This window comes from Dicentrarchus labrax, unplaced genomic scaffold (genome assembly GCF_905237075.1).
Source record: "Dicentrarchus labrax unplaced genomic scaffold, dlabrax2021, whole genome shotgun sequence".
Lineage (NCBI taxonomy): Eukaryota > Metazoa > Chordata > Actinopteri > Moronidae > Dicentrarchus > Dicentrarchus labrax.
Window position 1 is genome coordinate 15550979 of NW_026136721.1, and position 26843 is coordinate 15577821.

At 39.9% G+C, this 26843-nt stretch overlaps 1 protein-coding gene and 1 pseudogene across 1 annotated transcript in view; one reads left to right on the forward strand and one right to left on the reverse strand.

Annotated features, from left to right (window-relative positions):
• Window positions 1-26843, reverse strand: part of LOC127354388 (myosin heavy chain, fast skeletal muscle-like) — a 142038-nt gene that overhangs the window by 71818 nt on the left and 43377 nt on the right. The gene's annotated exons all lie outside the window — the stretch shown is intronic.
• LOC127354391 (complement C3-like) overlaps window positions 16492-26843 on the forward strand; it is a 28835-nt pseudogene continuing 18483 nt past the window's right edge.

Sequence of the window (26843 nt, forward strand, 5' to 3'; positions counted from 1 at the left end):
TTAACAACATACAATATATTTTAGATATAATTCTGACTGCAGTTGAAAAGGGCTCCTTTCTCAATGATGTCAACATGGCTTTACTTGCTGTTTTACCAAAACCAAATAAGGTACTTAATACAAACCCTTCAGCCATGATAACAGCTAACAACATCGTATCACCCCAATTTGCATTTCTAGAGGATCTCGCCAGGGCTGCTCTCTCTCTCCTCTTCTTTTTTCTCTTATTAGAACCTGTAGCCCAAAGGATAAGGCAACATCCCCTTATTGAACCCATCACTTTTTACAATACACATCACTCTCTTTCCCTATTTGCAGACGATATATTAATGTATTTCAATATTGCCCCCTTTTCAATTCCTCATATTTTGGGTGTCTTTGCCCAGTTTAGTTTTAGTCTATGTGGTTACAAGATCAATTGGTCCAAGTCCCAACTATTGCCTCTTAATTACTCTTTAAATCCATCTATACTCCCTCCTAATATTCCAGTGGTTAAATATTTCAAGTACCTAGGCGCTGATATCCATCCCTCCTTTTTTTTTTTTTTTTTTTACCTCTGGCTCAGGTTAGCAATGCATACCTATGGGGTCTCGTTTGGTGAAGCTTTATTAATTCATTCGCTCCATTCTCTACTAGATGTGTGAGGTCATACTAGAAGCTTAGTATCCAGGATATACTTACTAACTTCTAGCAGTCCATCAAATGTGGACTAGGGATCTTGGCTGTTCTTTCAATTAAATTTGCTGGTCAACAGTTTAGGTCAGTTTAGATGGTACTTCCAAAAACCCGAACCACAAACTTTACAATACACTTTACATTTTTGCAAAGAATATATCTCACTCCTAGAAAGCTCCACTTGATAAAGTACAAATCCTCTCCTAATTGTGAGTTATGCCCTAATGGGGACATGGGGTCTTTTCTGCAAATGTACTGGAATTGCCCAGAAGTAGTGTATTTTTTGGAAAATGGTATCTATAACATTATCCAACTTAATACTAAAGTGCCATATTGTCCTAAGCTGCTCCGACTGAATGATACCTCCACTGTAAGCCTCTCATTTTATCAGACACAAACACTTTTAGCTGGTTTGACAGCGGCAAAAAAAAAAAGTTAGCCCTCTACTGACAACCTCCTCATTTTCAGACTTTTTCAAATTCATTGGCTACAGTCTTCATTGGATATAGCATATATGGAGCTGCCAGAAGCAAGAATGCACAATGCCAAATAATCAACAATCAGTGCCTGGGCTTTATTTACTGATAAAGTAAAAGATATTCTAGGAACACGCTAGGTCATAGACCCTATACAACTAACTATTTATTTTTAATCTTTCCCTTATAAATCTTTTACTTTCTCTATGTTCTGTTAAGGCCAATTACAATGTGGTTTGACATTGATAAGTCTAGTGGCTCCATCACACTGGAGAATAATAATGAAAGGAGAACCCTTGTCTAGTTCCTTGCTGAAAAATACAGTTAAATTGCATCATGTATACGTACTACATATGCATTTCTTTAATTATAGGTCCAAATCCAAACCTTAAAGTACCCTGAATAAGTACTCCATTTGGTCAAATGCCCCCTCCAGACAAAATTAAATGAATATCTACAAATTATCTACATTTATTACGTAGCCTACCTTGTTTGAGTTTAGTGATCTCTTAATGGCCTTTCAATGTACATATGGGCATGTGACTATTGTTTTAGACAGACTTAAAACCTTTCTTTTAACTGGATGAGAAAGTAGTGAGGAGAACTAAAGTTGTAGGAGGAGGGAGGTATGTGGATAAAAGGAGGGTGTTGGAGAGTGAGAGTCTACATTGACAGGGGATGTGGGATCAGGTAGGAAGATGTGTCTCACCCAGCTGTGGCTGCTGCCTTTTCTGGCCTTTTATATCCTCACAGTCAAAATGTGAAGGTCAGCTGTCGTAATCTGTTTTTACTAAGGAGGGGTGTCCGATGGAGAGGATCAAAAAATGTTTTTCCATTTCTAGATTGCTAAATTTACTTGAATTTATATGTGTATTTTAAAATTAGTATTAATTATTATTCTAATTATTATATTATATGTTATTATTATACTATGTGCTTTCTGTCAAATTTGAATAACTAATATCAAATGCATTGTCCTCATGGAGTTTAGGGGTCCAGATTAATCACTCATTACATATGAAGTCCATGCTAGGGCAGAAGATCCTTATCTGAGCAAATATGTTATTTTGTAAATTCGGTGACCCACACCTTTAACACTTGTATAACTGTTGAGAAATACAAAATAACATAAAAACATTAAATATATTTGTCAGTTTTCCTCTCTGTTTCTCAGTAAGTCAGTAAACCCTAAACAGCATGTGGTTCAGTAACTATATTTTTAAAGGAGACCCATGATGCTCTTCCTTAGTTTTCTGTCATATATATGTATATCTATTTATATATGTTTCAATTGATTGGCCACCGATCATTATGAGCCAATATTCACTCTAAACAGATTGATGGGCAGTCTCTACAAAGGGGAACAGAACAGCCATTCAGATGATGCATTAATTTTATTCCACAGGAAGTTGTACAGCCGGGTGAGGAAGCTGCCCCAAACAGATGGACTTTCATCCGAAAGACTGATGGTGGAGACTCTAGATCACCGTTCTCCCACCATAAGAACCTCAGGTAGTCTTGGTCTTCAGGCCTTACATGAAACTGACGGAACATCTTTTCCACATCACACATAATAGCAATTGGGCCCTTACGAAACCTACAAAGAACTCCCACCAAGGTGTTTGTGAGCTCTGGCCCAGTAAGAAGGTGGTCGTTCAATGATGTATCTTCGAACCTTGCTGAACAATCAAAGACAACACGGATCTTTCCAGGCTTGTGAGGATGGTATACGCCGTGGTGGGGAATATACCAAACTGGTTGATTTCCGAGTTCCTCTTCTGGGACCCTCTCTGCATCACCACGATCGATAATTTCCTTCATGAAGTTCATGTAGTCCGAGCAATATTTTTGGTCTCTCTTGAGCTTCCGTTCCAAACACATTAGACGCTGAATAGCACATGACTTATTATTAGGTAGATTTGGTCTGTCTTGTCTGAAAGGTAATGGCATTTCATGATGACCATCTTGTTTGTGTTTGATACCATTTTTCAGCTTTGTCAAGAAGTGAAGATCTTCCTGTGAGACAGCTGTTTCTTCTCCGCATCTTTCACTGGAGTCGGATTCTAACACCTTGACCATGATCATCTGGAGTAACGATTTCCTTGATCTGAGTCCTGCAAACATAGTGAACTTCACTTTTGAGCCTTGCTGTCAGTATGGGTTCAGGCGTCACTTGTCTTACAATGATACGATGACTTACTCCAATTGCATCACTGCAATACTCATTTGGATCACCATAACTCACTATGCTCCAACCTAGGTCAGTTTTCTGCGTGAAGGGTTGATTTTCCTCTCCACATACAACTTCTCTAGGCATCAGAGCCTGTGGACAGTCGTAACCGATCAGCAGACCGATTTCACAATCCTTTTGTGGAGCAATGTGTTCTGCAAGATGCTCCAAATGAGGCCACGCCTTGGCGGTCTCAGGAGTCGGGATGTGCGTTCGATTAGCAGGAATGAATTCACGAGTGTAGACTGTTGGCACTGTGATCTCCTTAGAAGAGAATATCCCTCTTATTTGTAGGCTTCTGAGTCTTTTACAGGGCACAATTGTCTTTTTGGATGACATTGTAGATAGTTTCAGCTTCACTCATTCAGTGTTAGTATCTAGAACATCTGCAACTTCCTCAAGAATGAATGAAGAGTCACTTTGTGAGTCTAGCAGGGCATAGACGAGAACTTCTTTGCTTAAGTCGCTAGGCGTTGACACATAGACAGGCACTATCATTGAAGTCTGAGTACTGTTGCCATCTTGCACAACTCTGTTGGATGTAGTTTCTTTAATGGCGTCTTGTAGCTGTGTTGTGTTTTCTTACAAAACACACTCATGACTATGTTTCTTTCACTGGTGTTGGTTGTGAAGATCTTGGCACCAACTGTTTGATTCTTGGAGGCCACTATGTTTTGGTTCCTAATCCTTGCCTTATCAGGTTCACTTTGACATAAAGCATGGAAAGACGTTATAGGGTTGCAAGCAATACTAGCTTCCATTGATAGGAATGTCACAAAATAACTGAAGTTTGGGAACCTTCTGTGTTCTAGTTGGTATTGTGTGGACTTTCGATTCCATCTGGTACTTAACCAGTCAGATAGTTTGGCAGTAAGTTTCTGGTTCTCAATTCCATCATTAAGAACGTTTAAACTCTCATTGTGAGCAATGGCAGATTCATAACTGCGTAGAAAGTCTACAAACTTTCACAACTCAGCACTCTCTCTTGAGGCTATTTTTGGCCAGGCGTATAACTTGTCTTGGAAGGCTTTGGCGATTACAAAGGACTCATCATATCGTTCATTTAGCATGTCCCATGCTGCGTAATACGAGTCTTCTGAATCAAGCAGAAAATAACCTTCTATGGCCTCTTTAGCTGCTCCTCCAACATATTTCTAAAGGAAGAAGATTTTCTCTGAAGTTGGAATATTTTCCTCTCAATCAGTGCCTGAAAGGATGACTTCCAATGATTAAACTTAAGTGGATCTCCACTAAAGATTGTTGGCTCTGGAATAGGTAGCCTGTTTGCTGATAGAGCCTCAGCCAAGACTTTTACAAGCTCTCCTGAGTCGTCTATAAGCGTTGTCCTTGGAGCCATGTCTCTGAGTGGTTGTGGATGCAAAGGCACAGAATTCACCTGATTACTTTCTGGTACAGCTGTAGGTAGTACAGAGTTCTGTGATGCACGTTCTTGGTCTGGATGGAATTCAGCTCCATCATAAACCTCAAGCTTTGCCTTGGCAGCATTCAGCTTTTTCAGCTCCTCCAGACGCTGAAACTCTCTTTTCAAGTCTTCTACAGACCTTTTTCTTGCAGCGCTCTCTTCTTCCTGTTTCTCTAAGAGAGCAGCCTCTTGTCTCTCCTTTTCTATCCTACGTTCAGTCTCTTCCTTTTCTCCTTGAAGACGGCGAGTTAATGCAGCTGCTTCTTGGTCTGCGACTATCTGCAGTTCCTCAGCTTCAAGTGTTAGCAGTTTCTCTTGGTGGCATTCTTGCTCAGCCATAATCTTTAATACAGCTCGAGTGGCTTCATACTCAGCAGCAGCTTCTTGCCTTTTAACTGAAGATACCTTAGAGTGAATGGAATTATCTTTAGAACAATTAGAGGCTGGAGGTAACACACTAGAGATTGAAGATGCAAACACAGAGTTGTCTTCAGGCCAGCACAGCTCCTCCCTTGTATCTTGAATTTGTGACTGAGCATTTTTTACAACAATCCTAGTGACTGATATACAGTTGTCCAGCTTTCGGCGCATGTCATGAGATGGGCTGTCAATCCTTCTGTATTCATCATAAACAATATTCAGTTCATCCAATTCCCTTTGAATACTGCTGATGTGCTCTTGTAGGATGTTACTCGGGTGCTGTTTTAGTACAGATTTTTTAGCCACCTTAGTTAGAGCCTTCCATCGTTCATAAATACTGTCAAAGCGAAGTAATAGTCTGCTAGTTTTTTCTTGCTGAAATTCCCTTCCCTTTTCTGTTAATCTGCGGGCTCACTCACCTCTACAAGGCTCTTCAGACTCATCTGTCTGCTCTGGCTCTGCTGCTTGTTCTGTAGAGGCTGCTACATGACGAGTCTCTTCACTTGTTTGTGACATTGTAGCTTATTTGGAAATAACCTTTAGACAATATACTTGTCTCAAATAAGTAAAGTAGTTAATAATGATCATTTCAACAAAAATACGTTTCAATCGAAAAGAAAAATTAATTTAGGTTACTGCCTTCAAAGCAACCTTTAAAATAAGCATTGACAAAGGCCCTTATGGCGACACTTCAATGAGCTTGCATAGTAAAATATACAACCATGAATAGGAAACTTCTTGCCAAATATGAGCTTAATATGAACTTAGTTACATGCACACACAAAATTTCCCTCTTCTTCAAAATAAATCAATTTCCCTTGCTCAATTAAATAATTTAAGGATCAATATATACAAAGATGCAAATAAATCAATTACATCAATGCCCTTCATATCTTACACACAGTCCCTTGTAGGTTTTCAATTCTTGTGTACCTTTTCAGTACACAAACTTAAGTGTCTGACTTATGGATGTGTTATGAAAATTGTTGAACTTATGTGTCCTCAACGCTGAACAGTGGCTTATCTGTATTTCCTGTCTTGGCGAACCGTCGGCATGAGCAGGTCGCGGAGAGTTCACGCAGGTTCGAGTTCGACTATCACTCCCTCCAGGAAATAAGCGACACTAGTTATTCATACAGATGAATTTATTGCTCTCTCAAACTCCACTTCATCGTCATCAATCCACCGTCGAACTGTTACAGGACAATATACAAATACATGCATTCATTTAACATAAAATTCACACGCCAAAGACTAATTAACATAATGAGCAACGTAAATAAACATACCTTGCTGGCTGCATACAACCCAGGGGGAATGAGTTTTCTTAAACAAAATATCTTTCAAAATCAAAAATAGGAAATACAAAGATCACCTTGAAGAGAGAGAGAGAGAGAGAGAGAGAGAGAGAGAGAGAGAGAGAGACGTTATATGGTGGACACAATGGATAATTTTTTGCAAGCACTGACCAAGAAAAACACGTTTATTTTTAATAGACGTCATAGAAGACGTCACTTGTGTTTGTGGGTGACTAAAATATATTACTGACAATTCTGTGGGAAACTGTATATTTGTAATGCTCCAATAATGAGCGTAGGCTGATATGGTTTAAGTCGTGTCCCTAAGAAGCACACTGGAATATGTTGCACATGTTGTCTTCCAATAAATAAACAGTTGCGTTTCATATTATTTTAATTTTCAGGTTAATTTTCAAGTCTTCTGTAATACTGTCAATGGTTTACATGATTCAATGTTCAAAAAACACATTATTTTTGTGATACTGGCCATTCCTGCAAATGTCAACCTATTGTGAAGTCACCCAATCAGTTTTGGGAGTACCGTTTAGAAGCCTTGAGTTGGGCATTATGGTCATCACCATGCTGCTTTGTCAAAGCCAGCGGAGTTGACGTACTGTTGGGTTGAGCTGCACTCACTGGCTGTGCAGTTTCGACTCGTCTGTAGAATCGGCACTTATATATATATATACCTTATATATGTATGTATAATATATATACATAATAATAATTGAGCTGCAAAATTCACGTATATCATGGAATTGACAATGGCCAGTCCTTTTCATTTTAATTTGATACCAAACGTGTGGCATGTGTAGCTTGGTTTAGTCTAAAAGTAAAGAATTTCAGGTTAATCTTATAACGAACATGTGATCCACAACTTTTCTCCCTGTTTGCTTCCTGAGTCATCATCAGTCTGGCAAAAAAAAAAAAAAAAAAAATGGTTCACTGGATAATGTGAGGCTCAGGAATGTTTTTGGAAAAACTGAGTTTTTATTTTCCAAAAAATGCAAAAGCAATATAAACCAACCACAAACTGTACTTAAACAGTTACTAAACAAAGTGTTAACAGATCAAACATATACAGATATATATGTAGTGTCTTGGCCAAACCAAATAACACACAGGGTAAACAAAATGGACGCCAGATATAACTAAACACAAAGCAAACTAACTAAACCCAAAATTGAAGTATCTACAATGCAATGTTTAGGACTTTATGTTGTGTGATGTTTATGTTGTTTTGATACACTGGGAATGACATTAAAATGACGAGCACTCCCGGGTGCTACAGGGCAACTAATTGTCAATGTGTATAACATACTTTTAAAACTTTGGACTTGGGGGAAGGTATCAAGTCTTCAAGTCAAAAGGCCAAGTAGAGTTGCAAGTCAAATATTTTCAGTGTTCTGGGTAGGAACTCCTTTGTGGAGTGTCAAGACTGTACTGATATCAGGGTCAAAATCCGTTTGAAGAATGGTCCAACAAAAGCCTCGTGGTGTACCATGGCCAAGACTATATATTTAGGCATGACACCCAGAAAGAGATTCTCCAGGATGCATATCCTAGAGTTCGCAGGGATAGAGTATGTTTTCACATTAACTCTTGAAAGCAGATAGAGTGCATTGCCTTTCATTAAGGCTGCTGCATGACCTAAGCGGACAGCTTTTTTTTAACAAACAGTGAGGCCCCCATTATTTTCAGGCGGAAGGTAGAGTCGCGAGCCGCTGTGAGACAGAAAGCATCGCTGGCGCAGGTCAGCTTGATTCTCAAGTCAACAAAGTTTAACAAAAGTCTCTCGCAGAAAAATATGTCCCCGTGCAGAGGACCCAGCAGATGTGCTTCTCTGGAAACTGCCGTGAAACTCTTGTTCAAACCTTCATTAGCGCCGTCATTGACGATTATGGAGTTCATAGCACCCGCTGTATCTTTGTAAAATAGACTCAATCATGGCTCTGTATGGGTGTGTGGCGCTAGATTGTGAAATTAATCTATCCCCCAGAATAACGTCGCATTGGCTGAAAATTGTATTTAGAGGGTAATTGATGGGACCCACTGTCGCGTCGTTAGCCAGGTTTGTGCCATCTGCGTTGGTGATTTTCACACGGAGATGCAAAAGGGTGTCGTTTAGATCCAGATACTTTTCACCATCTCCGGGTATGAAAAACTCTATAGGACCCCCGTCTGTGATGGCTGACACGGGGGAAATTTCTGTATAGATTTTATCGTCGATAGAAAGCTGCGTCATAGGGGCTGAAAATAAATCCAGCTCCGCCAGAGTACATTCTGGAGATTTCTGATGCAAAAGAGCCATGTTTTGTTTTTGTATTTTTGTAATGTAATATTGTATTGATCATTCAAATATATCAGAGCTCCGTCCAGGCCTCCGCTTCAACAGCCTACCGCTCAAGACTGATCTTTTCTTATTAGAGCTTGTGCGTTTATTAGAAACAGAACGTAACCCTGGGGGTCGCCTCCTCTTCCTGCGCGACAATACCATAATACCGCCTGAACCCTCTTGCGTCTGATCGTTGGACCTCCCCACAGCACGGCTAAACACATCCATAGCAATGCTGCCTGCAGCCGCCTTAAGAAGAGGTTTAGCTATAGAAAAACCTCTCTTTACCAGAGGGGCCACAAAGCGAAACAATTTGGAGAATAGAGATCCTAAGCCACGTCCGTACATAAAATCCGGGTAAAGCCCCGCCTACTTGACTCTCATAATAATTTACAAAACGGTGAGGATCCTCTCTCATGCTTACCAACGCCATTTTTTAATGTGTAATGCGTCTTATTACTTGACACCGTTGTGTCGTGTCACTGCTCGGGCGATACTGAATGATGTACGTGTAGACGCTGCCTTTTTAAGTTTTTGGTCTAAAGTGAAGCGTCACGATAGTCTTCCCATACAGAAATCTTATCGGCTTGTTTTGATCTGTTTTTAGCTCAATCTGAATGTTTTCAATGTGTTGTATGGACACCGGTAAATAATTAGCAGGGTTGAAGCGCTCTGTGATCATACTACGGTAAGACCCCTTGATATCTACCACTCTGAGGAGCGGAGCATAAGCATCACCGACCAGCTGGGGCCGTACAACATCGCTATAACAGTATATGTGGTAAAATCCCGCGTTCATATCCGATGGCAGAGGCGCCGTAAATTGATCACATTTGAACCATTCTCCAGGACGCATACCCATCAGGTAAGACACAGGTGCATCAAAGAGTAAATGTGTTTGGCCTCCGGCTTGCATTTCAAATCTCTTTTGAGATTCGTGAAAATTTAGATAGATATCAGAATTAATTTGCCTTAAATAAAGATCCATCTCTTTTTTAAACTGGTCTATGCTTCCATAATGTCCCCCTCTAAACTTTTTTCTATGTACTTTAGACTCGGTCGTGGGGCCTTTGGGATTTTCCCTCCAAAGAAAGTATGCTTCATCCGGTAGTACATTATACCACGTGTGCGGGTATGAAATCTCTGTCAGGGCAACCTCCCATTCTCCTTCTAAATCAATATGTCGTGCCAAATCCACCCTGTAACTGGCGATCGTGTTATCTTTGAAAACGTCTAAGCTAGCGTTGGAAGGCAGGGTGATGAAAAACCCCTTATCCTTCGGACAGTACATGTTGGAATAATACACAACTCTCGTGTACACCTAGGTTTTTATATATTTTTTAAAGCAGAAACCTTGACCCAGCTGTTGAATTTTTCAGGCCAGTTTTTCCAACGTACAAAAGCTTGCTCTTCATCTCTGACTGCACGTCGTTTCAATATCTCCTCTACAGTGTAGACTTTGTCTTTACACGTTTTTACTTTTTGCAACTCTGCCTCGTAAAAGGAACCTTGTATGATCTCATCATCATAATCTTTCAGTTTGTAAACAGGTGGTTCACGAGGAATGCATTTGTGTATTGTGAACACTTCGTCCGTAAAACTATTTTTTTTAAATTTTTTATCAAACACCCCTCTCACTTTTGATATTCTGACTTGATCCCCCTTTTTAAAATTAATTTTTATTTCACCTCTCTGAGTGGCTGAGGATGTACCGTACAGGTTTTGAAACACTTGGAAGGCATTCTCTGAGGTCACTTGCATAGGCTTCATTTTAATACTGCTGTGATAGCTGTGATTATAGCTTTTCAACAAGTCTTGTAAGACATCGAGGTAGCGCATGGTGTTGTTTGCCTTAAAGTATCTCCACGTTCTACTTTTTAAAGTACGATTAAATCTTTCAATCACAGAGGCCTTGAGATCACTGGCTGTGGAAAAATGTATGATACCGTGTTTTTTCATCAAAGCCTTAAAAGTCTTGTTAAAAAATTCTTTCCCCGCATCAGTTTGTAGTTTTACAGGTGTCTGACTTTCTTCGAAAATAGATTCAAAAGCCTTTACCACCTCAACGGCTGTTTTTCTCTTCAGAGCTTGTACATAAGCCTTCTTGGAAAACACATCTATGACCGTTAATAAATAATTATACCCGTCATTATATTCTGACAGAGCTTGCATGTCACACAGATCTGCTTGAAATTGGTTTAAAGGATCCATGAGAGTGCACACTACTTGTGGAGGAAAACTCCTTTCTTCTTTTTTTTGTATTTTTTCTTTGTTTTCATTTTCAAAATATTTGTTTATAAAATCACAATCCCCAACACCTGGTGACTGAATTGAGCTGCATGCGTATCGTTTTGGCACCTAAATTATCAAATATGCTGTCAGAGGGCTCATCCACATCTTTCAGATTGTGTAGAATCATCTCAGCAGCGGCCCTGACTCTAACTTCATCAGATGGAAGGTTACGCATATTCAACAGACACTGAACTGCAGGAATGAATTTAGGCTTGTAAAGCATCTTCATCAACCCTTGAAAGTTGGTGCTATAGTAGACATCATCTAACGGTTCCAAACACGGATGTTCTCTCTGGCTGGGGTGGTTGGTTTGACATCCGTAGCAGTTGGCAGTGCGGTACTTGTTGATGGTAAGGGTGAGCAGATGCAGCACGGCCGTTTTTACAGTACCGTAGAAAGCACTAGATAGCCAGCAGTCGATTTCGTCCGCCGGTTCTTCCTCATCCCACAGGGGAGATGGTGATGGTGGCGGAGTCAAAGAAACAGAGCTCAAGAGGGTTGGATACTCTGGTGCTGGCCGTGGAGGTGTGGGAGGCTGGGAATCACCCATGTCTACCCAGACGGAATCACAGGATGAGTTCTGTGGGATTGGTGGATAGCCAGGGCTCTGGACCAACCCTCCAGGATCGGAGGAATCGTGGGTTGAGACCTGCAAATCCTAGGTCCCATCTGCGTATGAACCAGGGGTGCAGCATGGCGAGTCGTACAGCGTTGGAGAGGCAAGGCCCTGGGGTTCCTCCAAAACAGTGCTGAGGTTACAGGTGGATCCATCGGCCGAGTGTCTGCGAGTTGCGCCCCGAACGGGTCCGGAGGTTGAATCTTCAGGGATGTCTGAAAAGGGGGTCCAGATAGTGGCGATCCGGTGCTGCTGGAGACGTCCGTTGATGGTGGCCATGTCTTCTTTTTTCGTTTTGGAGCGGTTTGATCAAGGATGCTGTGTTAGGTTTGTCTGTGTCACTCCTTTTTAAACCTTTGAAGATGGGGTAGTGGTCGGAGAGGGGGCGGTAGTGGACGGTCAGGGGGCGGTAGTGGGTAGTCAGGGGGCGGTAGTGGGCGGTCAGGGGTGTGGCTTAGAACGTCAGCTTTTTTCTCACTTTCAAAGTGTCATTCCAATTACGACTGCTATGGAAGAGGGTTGTGATTCTCTCTCCTATTTCATGCATCTTTTCTAGCCAAGCGGCTAAAGGGACGGCTAGCACAGGCCGAAATACACCGCAGTCCGTATTAAAATACTCTAGGACAAAATCCTCCTCAAGAGGCTTCTCCCTAGATGCTTGGATAGTGGCGCGTATGAACCATTCACTGGAACCAGATATCTTCGCCTGCCAGACAGCCCTAGAAACGACACCGGACTCTGGTACATCGGTGGAAGGATCTGTTCTCACTTGTTTTTGTATCACTAGCCCAGTCGTTGGAGGTAAGAGTCAGTACATTTTTCATCAAATTAAATTTTTCACCATCACCCAGCTGGTACAACCAGAGTTCGCCCTCTTCATACTTGAACACATACCCCCAACATCCAGACGATCCATGCTGCAGTAAAGACCATTGTTCTCCCAGAGATTCCTTTGGAGGAGCCTGTGTACGCTGTACATACACCACACTTTTCCTCGGTGCGGGAGGAGGCCCTCTCAATTGCCGGTAGATGGTGACTGGTGTCTCGCAAATCACAGACATCTCATCTTCTGGTATATTCTCTTTTTCACAATCGTAAAACTTTTCATGTAGCATTGTGAATTGGTGGTGAACTCTTTGCTGACTCTGTACTTAGACACAATCTCTGTCCTTTGTTCACACTTGAGATTTAAAGGTTCCCCGCCAGAGGGGTGGGGAGGGGGTGTGCTAATTAACTGTGTACAATCTATTGATTGTTTTATCTTAAAAATATGTTCACCATCTGGATGGGGGGGCTGAGACATCTTGAAGTGTCAGATTTTGATTGAACGATTTGACCTTTTTGACCAGGCATAAAGGTAAGCGTGGGAAAGGGGCGTGGAAAGGGGTGTGGAAAGGGGCGTGGTACCTGACACTTTAGAGTTTGAGAAGTTGTGCATAGATCCATCTCTCTTTTGTGAATTTAAACTAATGCGAATAATCAAAATTAAAAATAAATTAACTCACTGAGACATTTGTTTTATTCATGCCGATCATAGGCATGTAGAAACAGCTGTTTGTGGCTTGTGCCTCTCTTTGCTTCCTTGTTGTATCTGTAATTCATCATTTAATATTTGCAAACTGACTGAAAATATGCGTCAACATTTGTAAATAAATGCCTTTAATTTACAACTTGTATATCATTTGTAAATAAACAATGTCATATTTTTACTCAAAATACGATTTTTATTGTTGCCAAAGATTTATTTGCTTCTTGATTGCAAATGGCTACCTTTTGGGGACATTTGTGTCCCCACAGTTCACTAATGGAGAACGCCATTAGTGGGAACTCTATGGGTTCTCTGATCTATCAACTGTCAAAGCAACTAGTACAAAGCAACATCCAGTTAAGTTTCTGATTTTCAACACAACAACCTGGTGGCTTTTTTAGTGAAGATGGAAAGGTTGTACCATGGAGAGATGATGGTGTGTGCACTGATTCAGTAGCAACAGTTCTTAAACATTCTGCTACAAAAAAAGCTGTTTCCATATGTTTGTGTCCGTATGCAGGGACTCAGATGCCTCCATCATGGCCTTCTGCCTCATTCCCATGCAGGAGTCACGCATGCTATGTGCTGCCACTATTAATGTGAGTACCTCCCATAATACATTGTTTTCTTTTTTTCCCTCTCTTTATTTCATTCTGTGGTTATTTCTGCCTCTTGCTTTTGAAAAATGTACGAAAGAGAACAATCAGGACTCAGGCCAGCTACAAAGTAATCATCTGCTGGGGAATGGATAAAAAGTTAGTCCACCGTTTAGGTTTAACGCACATTTTGAAATGTACACTTGCTATTTTTTAACATTTTAGTTATACCAAGGCAAAATCTTCTCCATAAAACTTTAATTTTGTCAGTGCTTTTTCTGTTTCTTCATTTTGACGTTCCGCTAAAAACATGTTAACTACTATTGGAAGGTAGGCACACTTTCTCCAGTACCAAACAGAAAACAAAGCAGTTAGTTACTTTATAGGCTGTGAATTAACACTGTTATAAGTTGTTTAATTTGACATGAATCTTATTCACTAACCCCCTATTGGGGGTTGGTTCAGAAGTCACCTAAGCCATCTCTAACTCTCAGCTTTATGAAAGAGGAACGTCTTAAGCCTAACTCTTAAATGTGGAGAGGATGTCTGCCTCTCGAACCACAACTGGAAGCTGGTTCCACAGGAGAGGAGCTTGGTAGCTGAAGGCTCTGGCTCCTGTTCTACTTTTAGAGACTATAGGAACCCCAAGTAGCCCAGCATTCAGAGAACGTAGTGTTCTAGTGAGATAATAGGGTACTATGAGCTCTAAGTTATCATGGTGCTTGACAATGAAGAGATTTACAGTATTTTAAATTATAATAAAAAGTTTACAGGGAGCCAGAGCAGAGAAGCTAATACAGGAGAAATAATATAATTTTTCTAGTTCCTTTCTGTAGATATGCTGCAGCATTCTCAATCAACTGGAGAGACTTAAGGGACTCGTTGAGGCCACCTGATAATAAGGAATTGCAGTAATCCAGCCTAGAAGTACCAAATGCATGGACAATTCTTTCTGCATCTATTTGTGACAGGATGTGCCTGGTTTTGCAATGTAACTAAATATTGTTTCTACAGCAGCAATAGTAAAGTTTACAACAGCAAAGTCACTATACACTCAATAATATCTCACTGGAAACAAATATTCTGTCGGTAAAATAAGTAGGTTAGATATCGGTCTATGGTTGGCTTAGACCCTTGGGTTTGAGTTTTTTTAAGAGGTTAATTACAGCTACTTAGAAAGACTAATAAAGACGGGTTGATCATATCTAGTAGGAAGTGTTAACAAAGCTTAAGACTTCTTTAAGCAGTGAGGATGGTGTCTAAGAGAAAGCTTAGATGAAGGAATCACTGAAGTTAACTGGTGTAGGTCTATGGGAGGAAAGTAGTAAGTATATATCAGTATGCGGGTGGCTGTGGCTCAGAGGCAGAGTGGGTCGCTCCTTAATCGGAAGGTTGTGGGTTCCATCCCCGACTCCTGGTGCCACATGTCAAAGTATCCTTGAGCAAGATACTGAATCCCAAATTGCTCCCATCGACGTCTGAATGTGTATGACTGTTAGTTTCTGTTCGATGGACTTTGCCATCATCTGTGTGAATGTGTGGGAAAGGGTGAATGTGGCACATAGTGTAAAAGCGCTTTGAGTGGTCGGAAGACTAGAAAGGCACTATACAAGTACAGGTCCATCCATATCAGGTTTTATAGCTGTTCCTGTGTTTGAAAATAAATTGTTACCTTTAGAGGGCAGGAGGTGATGAATAAATAATAGGCTGCTTTAGTATTACAGACGGCCTTCCTATGTGTTTTAAGACTATGTTGCCATTTCCTTTTAAATTCTGGAGTAATACCAGACTAAGACTGAGAAAGAACCTTAAATGAACTATATATATATAGAGTTGTATGCAAAAGTTTTGCCACTTTTTTTTTTTTTTTTTTTAAGATGTAAACACAGCGTCTTGATGGTATAGAACATTAAACACAATATTTGCAGAAAATATTCAGGCATTGTTTTGTTTGACTTCATAAATTGAACATTGACCAAATGGAATGCATACAACTGTACACATACATGCAAGCTATAAGAACATCTAGACATGTCGCACACAATGCGGATAGTGAAAGTCATTAGAGAAGGTGGGTGTGAATCTCCTCTTTCCTTTATGGCCCTTTCCCATTCTTCCCTATGGTTCTAGGCAAATTATGTATAAATGGCAAATTATTTCTATTTATTCATGAGATTGCTAGAAACTATATAATGTTGCGCATGTAGTTTGTATGTTTAACTGCGGGAAGTTACAATGCACATCAACTGGGGATAAAGTTAGTTAGTCCCAAATGATGGACTATTGATCATGGAGCATTGATCTTTTTTTCCAATTTCAAAAAACACATTGTTTGTGCAGTGCGTCTTTAATAAGGACACAATTAACTGGACAATAAATCCAAACATCTCAATTTAACATGCTATTTATTAAGAAGATTTCATTTATTTAGAAGATTCAGTTTTTTGTGCGTGTACATTATTGCCAGGTGTCCAGAGGGTAGTACATTTGATGAGGGCACAAGGGTTAAGTTTCTTTGAATTTAACTGGATGAAACAGGAGTGGGTGGATGTAAAGGTGCAGGAGGAGGGAGGTGAGTGTATAAAAGGAGAGTGTGCAGAGCTGGAGTCTCCAATAACAGCAGATATGGGATCAGGAAGGTTGTTCAGGACTCAGCTGGGGCTGTTGGCCTTTCTGGTCTTTTCCTCTCTGACTTCTCTGGCTGATGGATCACCATTGTAAGTTGACCTGGCTTTTCACACAATTCCTTGAAGGTATGTTCAAAGAGAAAGAGGAGGTTAAAGGAAAAAGACAGGACAGAGTCAGTTGGAGGAAGATGTGTATGTGCTGCATGCATGTATGTAGAGGGTAGCTGCAACATGCAAAAAGATGTGTGTGTATTGTGCAGGAAGCACAAATATTAGATTTGAACTTGATGAAATGTTGTTACCACATAGAGAAGCATTTGCATGGCCAATGCAATTTCTATTCACATTTCTGATTCTAGTTTGCAACAGATTTTTTATCTAATAATTGGAAACAAAAAAACAAACAAAGCTGGAAAAACGTTGATGTTTTTTGTTACAGAAATCAAGGTACCTTTTAAATGATACCAGTAAACTGGCCTAAATATTGCTTTGAATTTACACAGTGATGCATGTAGACACAGCAAACAGAGTCCAGAACAATGATGAAATGTTTTATTGATCCATTACTGGACCTTAGTCAAGATAATCAATGAATCACTCATTATGTATGAAGTCCGTGTTGGAACAGAAGAGAAAACATGTTGTTTAACTAAAACTTTAACACACAAACAATTCTATTTTCTTGCTGCTCTCCAGGAAGGTGATGTCTGCCCCCAATGTGTTGCGGGTAGGAACACCAGAAAATATTTTTGTGGAGTGTCAAGACTGCACTGATGATAATGACATCAGGGTCGAAATCACCGTAATGACCTATCCAACCAAATCCAAAAGGCTGGCATCCACATCTGTTATTCTTACCAGTGCAAATCAATTCCAGGACTTTGGACAATTAAAGGTAATGTAGAATTACTGAAATATATGTTACCATTTTATTGGTTAAAATATATATAAAGCCTGAATTTGTCACCTAGTCTAATTTTAATAAAAGTATAACTATAAACAAAAAGAAACAAAAAGATTTTTAAATTTAGCATCTATGAAACTCTTATTGTCTCTACATACTGGTTTCAGATCCCTGCTATTGGCTTCAGTAAGGATCCAAACATGAACCAGTACGTGTACCTGAAAGCTCAGTTCCCTGATGTAGAACTGGAGAAACTTGTGGTAGTGTCCTTCCAGTCCGGGTACATCTACATCCAGACCGACAAGACCCTCTACACCCCCAACAGCAAAGGTGTATCCAGAGTCACTGCTTGGAAACATACATACTTAAATGAAATCACAGAAAAAGCACTGAAGTGGATAAAAAGAAATTTGAAACAGTAAATCTATACTCAAGTAAAAGTATGATTACTTGCATAAAAATGAGTTAAAGTTACATATTTTCTGGATTTTCCTCTGATGTCCTGCGGAGAAGCTGCTAATCAGTGTGGTCCCCAGAAACACTCCACTCCGGTGGCATTTTGCTCCAGTGGTGGTTTGGCTCATCGGTGATTTGATAAAAAAGTAATTAATCAAAATCAGTGCCCCATATTGCTATTGTCCAAGCTAAGTTACTGATGCTGTCATGCCATGTTGAGAGCACACCGGTAAAAGGACAGCCATTACACAGGCTTCAACAAATTTGGCCAATCAGGATAAAGTGGTCTTTTAGATGGCTTGTTTGGGACAGAAGATGAACTGAGGGGCTGCATGAAGGGCTTTTTGAAGAGTGGATCATGTAAAGCTACTCTAGCTGAGTCTCAGAATATAGAGTTGGAATTAGCAATAGGGGCACTTCTACTAATTTCATTATCATGACATCAAAGACTAAAGTCACACATAAAAAATACAGGAGCCAGCTAACTACATTTTCACTGAGTATGTACAACTTGTTTGCAAAGCAAGGGATTCATCATGTAACTGTTGTGCCTTTTTTAGATTTTGGTATAAGAAGCGAGGCCAGATGTAGCCAGGGATTGGAAGCTGCCTCTTGCTCTGGGTTTTGCTCCGTCATCGCATTGTGGTCAAAAAACAGATATTGCTGAGACTGCAGTCCCACTCACTGAACTGAAACATGGCTGAACAAGTAAATAAGTGAATTAAAAAGATAGATACCGTTTGGAAACTAAAAGAAAGTCCCCTATCATGTACAGCATGTATATTTTCACCACACGTAATTGAGAGGGAGCATACAGTCTATGAGAGGGAGGGAGAAGCGGAGACGCTGGCTGGAGCAACTCAGCGTCTGTGTATCACTCAGTGCCCACATTCACTGTGCTGTATACAGTAAGTGAACAAATCAATGCACTGTTTCCTCACAATGAAAGGATCACAACAGCCTCAGCCACATGTTTTTTCATATTTCAGGTTTCGTCGCGCATTGTATGACACACACACACAAACACATACACACACACTCCGTTCAGTGAGCATATCCCTAAATTGGTCCCCTTTTCAAAATCAAACACTCATATGACTAGAGAAGATACATCCTCATTCAACCCTTAAAGTAATGTTTGTCTTTCAGTTAATTACAGGATGTTTGGAGTGACGCCCAGCATGGAGCCTGTGGAGAGGGATAATGAAACTCAGACTGATGCTTCTATTGCCATTGAGATTGTGGTATTGTGTTTTATCTTCGAGATGTTCATAATTCAATGTCATAAGACTTAATTTGTGGATCGTTTCTATATTTTCATCTTTGTCTTCCCCATGCCTCTGAAATACCAAAACAAGACTAAATCTTCAGCCATGCTAGTAGCTCTCTGAGGCCAGCACAGTGGTGCTTTAGCTTTCAGTGTTAAGTGAGTAAGGTTATCAGGAGTTTAGCGTGTTAGTATTCTATATCATTTGCTAAGTGGAACTTGACACATTGTACCCCTGAGTCATATCAATTGTCTATATAAACTGTCATAAACCAAAATGTGTTTGGAGGGAGTTTCCCTTCAAGTTGAGTGGACGTGAGTGGAGACACTGTTAGCAGCAAAATTTCAATGAAATTTAAATTGGACCATCAACCGGTTCATGGTACATTCAGATTGATCCAGGGGTCTGCATGTGCTACATTAAAACCACATCCACTGAAGATGAGTGATGAGCTTTACTGTTAACTGTTGTTGAATTGTATCTTATTTTAGACCCCTGAAGGTATCATTTTACCACTTGATCCAGTCTCCCTAACATCAGGCATACACTCTGGACATTACAAACTCACTGAAATTGTCAGGTGAGTATTTATTCAAGTTTTATACACTTTGTTTTTGTTTGTGAATTTCCATATGTTGAATGTATGGTGAATGCACTTGTTTTACATTAACAAGATTAAAGGACCGTCCACACTAAGACCAATGATAGTGTGAGCATCCACACCGCCTAATGGAAAAATTGATAAAGTTATTGATGATCTGTTACTGGTGTACGTTGTGCAGAAAAAAAAACAAAACAAAACAATTACATTTCTTACTGAAATAAATCAGTTCAATTGGGATATTTATAGTTATTGTCATTAGTATAAATATATGTTTGCGGTGTGGATTGCCCTTAAGAGTCTACAGCTGTGGTAGTGGCTTTGTGAGGCTGAACTAAGGCTTGTGTTACTTTGCGCTAAATTCTAACATCAGCATGCTAACATGCTCACAGTGGCAATGCTAGCATGATGATGTTTAGCAGTGTGTTAACACAACATGTTAACAGCAAATACAGACGAGGCTGATGGGAATGTCATTAGTCCTGCCAGAATCTAGTCATGAAGTAAGTATTAGATAAAGTTGGACTTGAAGCTTTAGCCTGAGGAGTTGAAATCCATCCAATAGTTTTAGAGAAAATTCATTTTAAACCCACTAATATCAGCATGGTGGGGTTAGAGTTAAAGTTATGGTATCAGCAGTATCAGTAGGATTCATCCTCTGGAGAGCACGAATGTTTGTACAGAATGTCATGGCAATCGATCTGATAGTTTGGATATTTTAGTCTAGACTTGAGTTATGGGGTTAGCTAACCCTAACCCACCATCCCCATCTCTATAGGCATATACTAGCATGGCGAAAAACACATGATTCTCAAGCAAGATAGCCCATTTGATTACATAACAGTATGTATTTCTGGATGCTTTCACATTAAACCTGCAAATAATAATGGACAAACCAAACACTTTTGCACTTTTGGTTATAAAGTTTCACGATCACTGTAGTGTCTTCTTTATGCTTAGTTGAGTCAAAGGGTTTTAGCTGGTTGCACTCTGCCGTCTAGATTCCTCTAAATCTCATACACTGGTCCTTTAATGTAAAGTTTTGAGAAGTCTAAAATAATTTTCCCCACCAAACAAAAAAAATAAAAAAGTGATAAAGTTTAAAAGCCTTTACTCGCTTAACTCTTTGTTAGTGTATTTGTGTAAGACATTCTTATGTGTACATGTGTTTGTGTTTGTGTGTGTGTGTGTGTGTGTAGTATTGGACTGTGGAAGGTGGTGGCCAGGTTCCACAGCAACCCACAGCTGAGCTACTCTGCAGAGTTTGAGGTTAAAGAATATGGTGAGTCAGAGGGCCTCTTTAACTGTTAATCTTTTATCAAAACAGATACCACTTGTAATTAATGTTTACCTGATTGGACAAAATAGAAAGCATTTTACTTTTCAGTGCTGCCCAGTTTTGAGGTTAAGCTGACGCTTGAGAGCCCCTTCTTCTACGTGGACAGTCAAGAGTTCACCGTCAGCATCAAAGCTACGTATGTTTGAGGTTTTTGTTTTGTGGATTTAGAGATCTGGTTTGATTGGTAGATTGTGGTTACATTTTATCTATAATCATTTTGTAACTTCTGTTTTAGCTTACTGTGAAATAAACAAACTATTGCCTTGTGGTTTTAGATATCTGTTTGGTGAAGAGGTGGATGGTACAGCCTACGGGGTATTTGGGGTTATGCATGAAGGTCAAAAAAAGAGCCTTCCCAGCTCTCTTCAAAGAGTGCAGGTTAGTACATACACATTTCCTCCATTACTGTCTAACAGCCAGTCGATTAGTCATTCCATCTTTGATTATTCTCTCTCACAAACCTCAGCTCAAAAATATAAAAGTACATTTAGTAAGTATTTTTAATTGATGTCACATCAGATCATGAGCGGTAAAGGGGAGGTCAAACTGGAGAAGGAGCACATCATACAGACCTTCCAAAACATCTATGACCTGGAGGGGAGTTCCTTATTTGTAGCAGTCGGTGTGCTCACGGAGAGTGGTAAGAAAGAGACACAGTGTTTGTGTATTTGTGTAATATGTCGCATGGATACGTTAAATGGTAGGAAAATATGTTGCTCACAAAGGGCACCAACATTATGTAAAGTAAACATATTAATTGGTACAACAGATGAATTAGAGCAATTGCACTCAACTTCTAGTTAGTAATAATCAGTATTATACTTAGTACTAAGTAATTAAACTTGCATTAAATTCACCATGGGGCACCGCCCTTTGAAAAGTGAAAATGATTGTCAATGAATGAATTCAGTCTAAATTTGGAGGTGACATAAGTTATTGGCTCATAAACAGTGACTGTAATACTTCATACACACAAATGTATTTATTATAACTCATTTATAAATGAAAGGTTTATTCAACTACAAGCCACACAAACAGCTAATAACTACCAAATGAGCAGCCCTTGATGAAATCAAGACCATGGAATATTGGCCCTCGTACCATGGTCTGGTTGAATACTCGATTCTGATTTGTTGCTGGGTGTCCATTAATTAGTAGTTCCTGTGAAACTGTCTGTTTACCGTTATAAATTAATGCCCTGAAATGAATTAAATAAAAACAAAATTTTGCTAAATGTCTCAGAAATATATCTCACCACACTGAGTGTAGTCCCTCAGTGCTTCATCCTCTGAACACCACAGGATGGCGTCTGTGACACACAAGCCCTAGACTGCCCCTCTGAACATACCGACACTTTGCATAGGCGATCTTTCAACATCCCAGCTCACTACTTCATGCTGCGGCCATCAGTGCCCTGTCGTTTGTACAAATCTTGATATTGATTTGGGGGCTGCACCGCTGCTAGCATGTATTGTTGTTAAACACACTGTCAAATTATATTGTCTGTCTGAAAATGCATGTTCATTTTTTTTTTTTTTTATCATTTTCTGAATAATACTGACTGTGAGTACTCTGATGTGTATGACAACAATAAAAACAAATAAGGGAAAGACATCATATCTGGATGAAGTTCATAAGGTGTGGCATTAATCAGTCAAACAAGACAAAGGGGAAGAGAAGTAAAAATGCTTACACTTAATAATTATTCTTTGTGTGTGTGCATGTATATCGCACAGGAAGTGAAATGGTGGAGGCGGAGTTAAGAGGTATCCGGATTGTCAAATCGCCTTACACCATCCACTTCAAGAGAACGCCAAATATACTTCAAACCAGGAATGTCCTTTGATGTTGCGGTAAAGTGTACACTTATATGTATTTAAAATGAAAGTTATGTTAAATTCTTTAAAATATCTATTAATTGTCACTTCTGAAATTCACCAATTACAACCAATCACACAGGACTATATCTTGAAAAATTATACAGTTTTATATATAATTTTTTCTTTCTTCAATGCCACATTGAAGACATAATTTTACTGATGTGCCATTTTTCTCCTTTCAAATCATAAAAGTAAAATTTACACACTTTGTATTACTTCAATGATTATGATTATTATTACTTTTCTAATTGTACTTTGACATTGGAAACAAAACCTCAACTGAAAACAGGAAATATTGGCATTGAGATCAATTCAAACATTCATTTAAATCTTGAGAATTGTTGAGGTTTCCTTCATTTGTGATGTTGAGATATACAGAAATGTGCACAGTTAGAAAAAAAGAAATAAAAAACATGATTGCATCTATCATGGATCTTGATTATGATGCAAATTTTCCTGAGAAAGACTAGAACATAAACAGTTACTTAAGTTTCCAGACAGATTTTCTTCTATTTCCATTGTGCTACTTTCATTAGATAGTTGAATGTTTTTGACTATTTAGCTACCTTCCTATATTCCTTTGATGGCAGATTGAAGTTGTAAACCCTGATGGCACTCCAGCACAAAATGTCAGAGTGGTAGTGCATCCGGGTGAGGTGCAGGGCACCACTTCAGTCAATGGCATGGCAAGGCTTTCCATCAATACAGAAGAAAATCCTGCACCAATGATAATCACAGTAAGTGCGTGGAACTGTATTTATTTATATCCTTTTTGTGGTGTTAGCAGATTGTTGTCAATTCAAGGGATAACAAAGGGACACAGTTTTACCTTAACCAAAAAAAATGTGTCTCTGTTAATGAAAGAAGGGTGTACTGTATGAAGGCTCATGACCGTCACTTTTCATTGTATTCAGTTCCACATCCTGGGCACTGCTGATGTGCCCTTGAGCAAGACACCTAACCCCCTAACTGCTCCTGGAGTGCCGCTACGTGGCAGCCCATCACTCCACCATCTTTCCACATTTGCATGTCTATAAGCCCTGTGTGTGATTGTATTTGGCCTATGTGTTACACACACATTGAGTGAAAAAACAATTTCCCGTTGAGGATTAATAAAGTTGATTTTCTTCTTCTTCTTAATTTTAGGCAAAGACCGATGTTAACGGTATTACATCTGAAAGGCAAGCATCAGCCAACATGACAGCTCTCCCATATAGCACGACAAGCAACAGTTACATCCACATAGGTACATATGATAACAGAAATACTAACAGAAGTGCAGTGTAACTACCATACAAGACTTTGCCTTCATGATGATAATTTTACATTATCATTACATAATTGTCATTACAGGTGTGGATACAGCTGAAGTGACATTAGGAGAAAACATGAAAATCAGCCTCAACCTCAACAGGCAGGGAACTACACAAAATGACATCACATACCTGGTAAGAGATTGAGTTGCACCTGTGTATATGCATGTTTGAGTGTTCATGTTGCTTTCTGTAACCTGTGTAGTACAGTATGAAGGTACACGTGTCGAATACTGATGTTTAAATTTGTGTCCACAGATTTTAAGCAGAGGTAAGCTGGTGAAATATGGCCGTTACAGGACAAAAGGTCAAGTACTGATATCCATGATAGTCAGCATTACGAAAAGCATGCTGCCATCATTCCGCATCATAGCCTACTACCATCCAAATGACAATGAAGTGGTATCAGACTCTGTTTGGGTGGACGCAAAGGACTCCTGCGTGGGCTCGGTGAGACACACAACACTTATGTAAAAGAGTTTAAGTGGGCAAACAACAAAGGTATAAAGTTATTTGTATTTTCCCCCCAAAAAGTATACTTTCTCCATTAGTTGAAGCTGGAAGCATCAACACGTTCATCATCCTATGAGCCTCGCAAGATGTTTGGTCTGAAAGTCACTGGAGATCCAGAAGCCACAGTGGGTCTGGTGGCAGTTGACAAAGGGGTCTACCTCCTAAACAACAAGCACCGCCTCAACCAGAAAAAGGTAATTTTCATTTCATATTTATCTTTGAAAGTATCTAAATTGGTTTCATTGGAAAAAGCTCACAATTTTTCACTTATAAGCACAGATTATTACACTATGATATGCATATTGTGTGCAAGTTTGTGAGCTTGTGGGTTTGAATAATGTCTAGAAGAAATGTGTCCTGCACCAGATACTTTGCATATGTAAATATTAGGATATCATGCATTTATATAATGCTTTTTCTGCCAAACCACTTTAAAAGATTGCCTCTCACCCATGCACGCACATACCAGTGCCAGCGGACCTATGATGCAGGTTACTGGCCATCCGGAGAAGTTTGGGTTCAGTGTTTTGCTCAGGAAAGCATCACGTGGACCACCCGGGGATTGAACTGCAAACCCTTAGATAGATGACAACATGTTTCCTTCACATGTGGCAAACCCTAAGACTTGTCTGCTTGTATATCTGTGTGTGAATGACTTCCATCCTTTGTGAGGTATGGGACATGGTGGAGACATATGACACAGGCTGCACGCCAGGTGGAGGGAAGGACAGTATGGGTGTGTTCTACGATGCTGGGCTGTTGTTTGAATCCAACACTGCTTCTGGGACTCCCTATAGACTAGGTAATACTGCTTCACTCTCCAGTCTCATTCTTTTTCCTCCTTCCAGTAACTTTGTTTTCTTAAAATGCCCTATACTGTATAAAATCCAAAGCTGGGCAAGAAATGGGAGACGGCTAAGTTGAGGCGGGGCGAAATATCACTAATTAGGAGACATTCAATTCAATTCAATTCAATTGTATTTGTATAGCGCCAATTCATAACAGAAGTTATCTCAGGACACTTCAAATAGAGCAGGTCTAGACCGAACTCCTTAAACATTTACAGACACACAACAGTACCACCATGAGCAAGCACTTGGCGACGGGGGCAAGGAAAAACTGCCTTTTAAGAGGAAGAAACCTAAGACAGATCCTTTGGCTCTAGGTGGGTGGTCGTCTGCCTCGACCAGTTGGGGTGAGAGAGAAAGAGAGAGAGACAAAGAGAGAGAGAGAGAGAGAGAAACAGACAAACAGGTGCACAGCAACAACAGTAGCAACAACTACACTAATAGTAGTGACTGATGATGATGAACATGACAACAGCAATGATGGGGAACAATGAGCAGTGACAGCAGCAACAACAACAACCGTAGCAATAATAATACTTATAATAATAATAACACAAATATCAGTGATATTGGCAATGGCAGTCAAGCAGGACCATGGCAGGAGGCTCCATCAGAATCGACAAGAACCTGCGAGACGAGAAAGCACAAGAACTCCGGGGAAGAAGTGAATTTAGTAACATGCATTAATGGGACATGAATGAGTGCAGAAAGAGAGAGGAAGGGAGGAGCTCAGTGCACCATGGGAAATCCCCTGATTGTCTAGGCCTATAGCAGCATAACTAAGGGATGGTTCAGGACTCACCCTAGCCAGCCCTAACTATAAGCTTTATCAAAGAGGAATGTCTTAAGTCTACTCTTAAATGTGGAGAGGGTGTCTGCCTCCCGAACCACAACTGGAAGCTGATTCCACAGGAGAGGAGCTTGGTAACTGAAGGCTCTGGCTCCTGTTCTACTTTTTTATACTATAGGAACCACAAGTAGCCCTGCATTCAGAGAACGTAGTGTTCTAGTGGGGTAATAGGGTACTATGAGCTCTTTAAGATATGAAGGGGCCTGACCATGAAGAGCTTTGTAGGTGAGGAGGAAGATTTTAAATTCTATTCAAAATTTTACAGGGAGCCAGTGCAGAGAGGCTAGCACAGGACAGATGTGATCTCTTTTCCTAGTTCCTGTCAGTACTCGTGCTGCAGCGTTCTGAATTAATT